The 8023-nt window shown below is 49.1% G+C and overlaps 1 protein-coding gene across 1 annotated transcript in view; it reads left to right on the plus strand.

The window, feature by feature from the left end:
* The first annotated feature begins 621 nt into the window (after positions 1–621).
* Positions 622–8023, plus strand: part of pou2f2b (POU class 2 homeobox 2b) — a 500776-nt gene continuing 493374 nt past the window's right edge. The window contains exon 1 of the mRNA XM_059641378.1: positions 622–732. The gene's annotated coding sequence lies outside the window, so the exon portion shown is untranslated. The remainder of the gene's footprint in view (positions 733–8023) is intronic.

Genomic DNA, 8023 nt, shown 5'->3' on the forward strand with positions numbered 1-8023 from the left:
ATTTTTTATTTCTATTTTATGTTTTGAAAAGATCAACGAGAAACTATGTCGACTGAAAATATTACAGTGGGAAGAAGGTAAGTTTAGCGTTCGTCCGGAGCGGGGCTCGAACTTTCGACCCAAGATCCCGGGCCAGCCTCAGTGATACAGGGAAGATGATCTTGCTCTGCGGCTGCGCGGCTCCGCCACCCCACATCAGCGGCCGTGAGGGGTCGGGGTGAGTTGACGTCAAGCAATTTGCGTGCGATTAGTTCATGGCGGCGTGAAGGGTGCGGACACTGGGAGAAGGAGGCGGGGCGCGAACCACAACCGGCTGACTGACAGGCTGGTTGCCCGGCGACGTGTGGCAGGGGCGGGCTCATAGCTCGGGTTGGGGGTCGGACCCGGAGGTCTGTTTCTATTTGGCAGGCTGGTTGCCCGGCAACGTGCGGCTGGTGCGGGTTCCGAAGGTTGGGCCACAGCCGGAGGGCCCCTTACTGATTGGCAGGCTGGTTGCCCGGCAACGCGAGGCAGGGGCGGTGCACCGTGGGAGGGGGCGGAGCCGGAGGGACACTCACCGATTGGCAGGCTAGTTGCTCGGCAACGGGCCCGGGCGAAAGGGCGGGCCCGAAAGCCCTGGAGATTGACAGGTTGACTGACAGGCTGGTTGCCCGGCGACGCGCGGCTGGGGCGTGCTCCGGATCCAGGCTGCCTGCTCTTGAATGGAGTCAGCGCCCACCGATGGAAGCGCCGGTAATGTGCACTCTCTTCTCTGTCTGTCTTCTTAATTTTTGCATATTAATATCTGCTGTTTGCATAATTTAGAGCGCCTCTTTATTGATTGCAACAGGAGAGACGGGAGGGGAGGGGGAATAAGCTAATGCAGCAAAGCTGGGACTCTGTTCCTGCAGTAGCAGAGATTTGCAGGAGTTTCTGACGGTTTTAAGCCATGCAGGAAAACAACACTCAAATAGAAAATGCACAAAAAAATAGCATTTCCAGCAGATTAAAGTGCTGGCAAGAGGTGAAGTCAGCATACTTTACCGTGGAATGCAAAAATAAAATGAAGAGTGCAACAAAGATGTGACATAATAAGAAAATGGACGTATTTATCCCCCATTAATTTGTAGGTTATTTTGGGGTGGAGGGCAACAATTGTTTGCATAATAAACTTTGTTTTTCCACCAGTTTATTTTAATCAAAATTCCGACATTAGTATCCAAAAAGGGGAGCGCACAATTGGCGAAATGCAAAGACTTACATTAATTTGGCGCACACATTCGTAATTTTTTTCCCCTCCCTGAGGGGAGAGAGGCGGAAATTAATGTCTTGTGTATATTAACCCGCCCTCCCCTCTTGAAATCAATTAAAAGGTGTGGAATTGGGGTGGCTTGTGTTGCAGAAAAGAAGAAAAGGCAAATGGGGGTTGCGGGGTAGGAGGGTGGTGCATTGGCGGTTGCCAGGCTTGTAAATTCACCGGGATCTGCAGAGATACAGCCTTCAACTTCATTCGGCCTAAATGGCCATAATTTTTTGTTGGGGGGGGGGCGTGGTGGTAGGGAGGGAGATTGAAAACTGGCCTCTTACTTTTGTTCCCGACATCTATTCTTTACACCTCCCTCCCTCCCCCCCCCCCCCCCCCCCCCGAACTCCCTCGACCAGTAAAAGCAGCAATGCAATGTGGATAAATGCTCTTTTATCTGCAGGAAGCAGATGCATAGCCGTTTGCTTTGTGTCATTGGCAAGATAATGATATATTTTTGGTTAGGTTAAATGCTTGCAAGAGGTAGATGCAAACGAACAGGTGTAAATGCAAAACAAAAAGCATGTTTCGATCAAATTAATCGGTGCGCTGTATTATAGGCGACTTTGCTTTGTTTTTTTTTAAAAAAACATTTTTTTGCCTAAATCTCTGAAGGTGTTTAAAAGAAGGTTTTGAATATCTCCTCGTGGTTCGCTCATTGTTACGGGGGAATGCGTATGGTGCGGGGCGGCGGGGGGGGGTTGATTTGGTGAATGAGGCAGGGTGAGGGAGGACAGAGATGTGCATATGTACATTCACACTGTCTTTCACTTTGGACACGCCAGCTATTAGACTGGATTGTCCATCCCAGGGGAATTTCCTTCTGCTGCAGTAGTGTTGGAGAGTTGCATTGCACTAGCCTCAATGCAAGGTCTCCCTTTTTTAATTTCTTCCCCCTTCCTTTTCACACCCTCCAGTTTATTCTGGCAGTCGCTGAGATTACAGCCAATGTAGGATTCCCCACCTCCCACAATCTAACTACCTAACTTCATGTGGGGGAAGGAAAATCTAGTTTTTAATGAGCATTTCCGAGCCACTTCACACAGGGACCCTGGCATTGGTGGCATCTGTCGCCCATTCCTGAGTGCCCTTGAATCAAGTCGCTTAGAATCCCTACAGTGTGGAAGCAGGCCTTTTGGCCCATCGAGTCCACACCAACCCTGGGAGAAGCCGCTACCCTGTCCCAGGCATGGTCTCTTTCATTCCCATCAGAGCAGGGAGTCTAAAACTAGAGGGCATAGGTTTCAGATTGGGGGGGTTGGAGGGAAGATATAAACGGGACCTGAGGGACCACCTTTTCATGCCGAGGGTGGTGTGTCGATGGAATGAGCTGCCAGAGGAAGTGGTGGAAACTGATACAGTTACAACATTAAAAAGCATCTGGGTGGGTACGTGGATAGGAAGGGTTTGGGGGGATATGAGCCAAATGCTGGTACATGGGACTGGATTAATTTAGGATATCTGGTTGACGTGGACGAGGGGGACTGAAGAGTCTATTACTGTGTTATACATGTCTGTGCTCAGTCCCTGTAACCCTGTACTTCCCATGGCTAGCCTGCAGATCCCAGGGCACTATGGGGCAGTTTAGCACAGCCAATCTACCCTAATCCTGCACATCTTTGGACAGTGGGAGGAAACAGGACCGCCCAGAGGAAACCCACATAGACACGGGAAGAATTTGCAAACTCCATGAGGACGGTTGCCCGAGGTCGGAATTCTGGTGCTGTGAGGCAGCAGAGCCAAATCATGGAGTCACAATGTCTTTGAATGTTTACCTTACTTACCTTTTGAAGTGGACCGTGGTGTCTTTTACAGCCCCCTCCCCACAAAACACCTTCTGTGAAGCCCAGATTTTAAAGTGACACACAGCAAACTCTTTCAGATTGGAAGAGAAGTAAGGGTTATTTATTATTCATTAATTCAAACCGTTTTTGGGGTAGGAAAGAAATTGTTGCAACATGCGCATATACATACACAAACATACATAAATAGACACAGACATGCGTGCACACACGGCGCAGACACACGTGCACAGAAGCACACAGACCGATGTATGCATACAGACACACACAGACAGAAGTGAGCATGCAGACCCGTGCGCTTGCACACACACACACAAATGCATAAATACATACACACACATATGTAAACACAGATATGCACACAGACATACAGGTGCACATAGACAGACGAGCACACACAAATACGCCTGTGAGCAGACAGCAACATACACAAACTCACGGTTGTGCATACACACACATTCACAGACGCATGCATAAACACAAAGTCACAGACACACACGTGCACATAGACACACGCACAAGAGAGAAGGAAAGGGAATGGGGATGTGCCGGTGAGTGAGAGAGAGACAGGGAATGGGGATGTGCGTGTGAGCGAGAGAGAGAGAGACAGGGAATGGGGATGTGCGTGTGAGTGAGAGAGAGAGAGACAGGGAATGGGGATGTGCCTGTGAGTGAGAGAGAGTGAAAGCGAATGGGGATGTGCCTGTGAGTGAGAGAGAGTGAAAGGGAATGGGCATGTCGATGTGGGCGAGAGAGAGAAACGGGAATGGGGATGTCAACGTGGGAAAGAGAGAGAGAAAAGGAATGGGGATGTCGAGGTGGGGAAGAGAGAGAGAGAAAGGGAATGGGGATGTCGAGGTGGGAGAGAGAGAAAGGGAATGGGGCTGTGCGTATGAGTGAGAGAGAGCGAAAGGGAATGGGGATGTCGATGTGGGGAAGAGAGAGAGAGAAAAGGAATGGGGATGTCGAGGTGGGAGAGAGAGAGAGAGAAAGGGAGTGGGGATGTTGAGGTGGGAGAGAGAGAAAGGGAATGGGGATGTGCGTATGAGTGAGAGAGAGCGAAACGGAATGGGGATGTCGATGTCGGGGGGAAAGAGAGAGAGCGAAAAGGAATGGGATGTCGAGGTGGGAGAGAAAGAAAGGGAATGGGGATGTCGAGGTGGGAGAGAGAGAAAGGGAATGGGGATGTCGAGGTGGGGGAGAGAGAGAGACAGAGAGGCTGGGTATGGGGATGTGCGTGTGAGTGAGAGAGAGTGAAAGGGAATGGGGATGTCGATGTGGAAGAGAGAGAGAGAAATGGGAATGGGGATGTCGACATGGGAAAGAGAGAGAAAAGGAATGGGGATGTCGATGTGGAGGAGAGAGAGAGAAATGGGAATGGGGATTTCGACGTGGGAAAGAGAGAGAGAAAAGAAATGGGGATGTTGAGGTGGGGGAGAGAGAGAGAGAAAGGGAATGGGGATGTTGAGGTGGGGGAGAGAGAGAGAAAGGGAATGTGGATGTCGAGGTGGGAGAGAGAGAGAAAGGGAATGGGGATGTCGAGGTGGGAGAGAGAGAGAAAAGGAATGGGGATGTCGAGGTGGGGGAGAGAGAGAGAAAGGGAATGGGGATGTCGATGTGGAGGAGAGAGAGAGAAATGGGAATGGGGATGTCGAGGTGGGAGAGAGAGAGAGAGATAGGGAATGGGGATGGTGACGTGGGAGAGAGAGAGAAAGGGAATGAGGATGTTGACGTGGGAGAGAGAGAAAGGGAATGTGGATGTCGAGGTGGGAGAGAGAGAGAGAAAGGGAATGGGGATGTCGAGGTGGGAGAGAGAGAGAAAGGGAATGGGGATGTCGAGGTGGGAGAGAGAGAGAGAGAGAGAGAGAAAGGGAACGGGGATGGTGACGTGGGAGAGAGAGAGAAAGGGAATGAGGATGGTGACGTGGGAGAGAGAGAGAAAGGGAATGAGGATGTTGACGTGGGAGAGAGAGAAAGGGAATGTGGATGTTGAAGTGGGGGGGAGAGAGAGAGAGAGAGAAAGGGAATGGGGATGGGGATGTCAATGTGGGAGAGAGAGAGAAAGGGAATGGGGATGTTGATGTGGGGGAGAGAGAGAGAGAGAAAAGGGAATGGAGATGTTGACTGGGGGGAGAGAGAGAGAGAGAAAGGGAATGGGGTTGTCGACGGAGAAGAGAGAGAGAGAGGGAATGGTGATGGCGACGTGGGAGAGAGAGAGAGTGAAAGGGAATGGGGATGTATCTGTGACTGTGTGTGAGAGGGAGAGAGAGGAAGAGGAATGGAATGGAGGTGTGTGTGTGAGAGAGAAAAAGAGAATGGGGATGTGTACGTGTCAGAGACAGAGACAAAAAAGGGAAGTGTGATGTCGACATGAGCGAGAGAGAGAAATGGAATGGGAGTGTCTATGTGAGAGAGAAAGGGAATGGGGATGTCTATGTGAGAGAGAGGGAGAGAGGAAGGGAATGGGGATGCCTGTGTGTGAGAGAGAAAGAGAATGGGGTTGTGTGTGTGAAGGAGACAGAGAGAGAAATGGAATGGGGATGTGTCTGTGTGTGAGATAGGCAGTGTGAAAGGGAATGGGGATGTCTTTGTGGGAGAGAGAGAAGGGGAATGAGGATGGCGATAGTGATGCGTGATAGAGAAAGGGAATGGGGATGTCTGTGTGTGTGAGAGAGAAAGAGAATGGGATTGTGTGTATGAAGGAGAGAGAGAGAAATGGAATGGGGATGTCTATTTGTGTGAGAGTGAGAGAGAAAGGGATTGGGAAAGCCTATGTTAGAGAGAGAGAGAGAGATAGAGAGAGAGAGAAAAGGGATGGAAAAGAGTGTGTGTGTGTGATTGTGTCAGAGAGAGATAGAGAAAAGGAATGGCGATGTGTGTGTGACAGAGAGAGAGAAAGGGAATGCAGACATTTGTGTGTGAGAGACAGACTGAGAGAAAGGGAAAGGGATTGTGTGTGTGTGTGTGTGAATGAGAGCAGGCGAGAGTATGGTAATGGGGCTGTGTTTGTGTGAGAAAGAAAGAGATTGTGAATAAGTGTGTGTGAGAGAGAGAGAAAGAACGGAATGGGGATGTCAATGTTAGAGGGAGAGAGAATGGGAATGGGGATGTCTATGTTACAGAGAGAGAGATGGGGCATGGGGATGTCTATGTTAGAGAGAGAAAGAACGGGAATGGGGTTGTCTGTGTTAGAGAGAGAGAGAATGGGAATGGGGATGTCTGTGTTAGAGAGAGAGAGATCGGGCATGGGGACGTGTCTCTGACTGTGAACGAGAGTAAGGGAATGGAGATGTTTATATGAGAGAGAGAGAGAAAGGGAATGGTGTGTGTGAGAGAGAAAAAGAGAAAATGAGTGGGGATGTCTATGTGAGAGACAGAAAGAGAGGGAAAGGGACTGGGGCTGAGTGTGAGTGTGAGAGAGAGAGAAAGGTAATTTGGGGCTATGTGAGAGATAGAGAAAGGTAATGGGGATGTGTCTTTGTATGAGTGATACAAACAGAGAGAGAGAGAGAGAGAATGGAGTTGTGTGTGAAGCAGACAGATACAAAGCGAATGGGGATGTCTGTGTGTGTGTGAGAGAGAAAAGGAATGGGGATGTCTGTGTGAGAGAGGGAAAGGGAATGGAGATGTCTATATGAGAGAGAGAGAAAGGGATTGGGGAGTCTTTGTGAGAGAGAGAAAGGGAATGGAAAGGTCTATGTGTGTGAGAGAGAAAGGGAATGAGAATATCTGTGTGTGTGAGAGAGAAAGAGAATTGGATTGTGTGTATGAAGGAGACAGACAGAGAAACGGCATGGGGATTTCTATTTGTGTGAGAATGAGAGAGAAAGGGATTGGGGATACCTATGTAAGAGAGAGAGAAAGGGAATGGGGATGTGTGTGTGACAGAGAGAGAGAAAGGGAATGCAGATGTTTGTGTGTGTGTGAGAGACAGACATAGAGAAAGGGTAAGGGATTTTGTGTGTGTGTGAGCGAATAAGAGCAGGCGAGAGTAAGGGAATGGGGCTGTGTTTGTGTGAGAAAGAAAGAGATTGTGAATAAGTGTGTGCGAGAGAGAGAAAGAATGGGAATGGGGATGTCAATGTTAGAGAGAGAGAGAGAACGGGAATGGGGATGTGTTTCTGACTGTGAAAGAGAGTAAGGGAATGGAGATGTTTATATGAGAGAGACAGAAAGGGAATGGGTGTGTGTGTGTGTGTCAGAGAGAGAGAGAGAAAATGAGTGGGGATGTCTATGTGAGAGACAGAAAGAGAGGGAAAGGGACTGGGGATGAGTGTGAAAGAGAGAGATAGAAAGGTAATTTGGGTCTATGTGAGAGATAGAGAAAGGTAATGGGGATGTGTCTTTGTATGAGTGATACAAACAAAGGGAGAGAGAGAATGGGGTTGTCTGTGAAGCAGACAGATATAAAGCAAATGGGGATGTTTGTGTGTGAGAGAGATAAAGGGAATGGGGATGTCTATATGAGAGAGAGAGCGACAAAGGGATTGAGGATGTGTGTGTGAGAGAGAAAGAGAATGGGAATGGGGATGTCTATGTGAGAGAGAGAGAGCAAGGCAATGGGGATGTTTATTTGAGAGAAGGAAAGGGAATGGGGATGTGCATGTGAGTGAGCGAGAGAGAGACGGAATGGGGATGTGCGTGTGAGTGAGAGAGAGTGAAAGGGAATGGGGATGTCGATGTGGGGGAGAGAGAGAGTGAAAAGGAATGGGAATGTCGATGTGGGGGAGAGAGAGAGTGAAAAGGAATGGGGATGTCGAGGTGGGAGAGAGAAAGACAGGGAATGGGGATGTGCATGTGAGTGAGAGAGAGTGAATGGAATGGAGATGTTTATATGAGAGAGAGAGAGAGAGAAAGGGAATGGTGTGTGTGTGTGTGAGAGAGAGAAAGAGAAAATGAATGGGGATGCCTATATGTGAGAGAGAAAGAGAGGGAAAGG

The sequence above is a fragment of the Stegostoma tigrinum genome, chromosome 41 (genome assembly GCF_030684315.1).
Source record: "Stegostoma tigrinum isolate sSteTig4 chromosome 41, sSteTig4.hap1, whole genome shotgun sequence".
Classification (NCBI taxonomy): domain Eukaryota; kingdom Metazoa; phylum Chordata; class Chondrichthyes; order Orectolobiformes; family Stegostomatidae; genus Stegostoma; species Stegostoma tigrinum.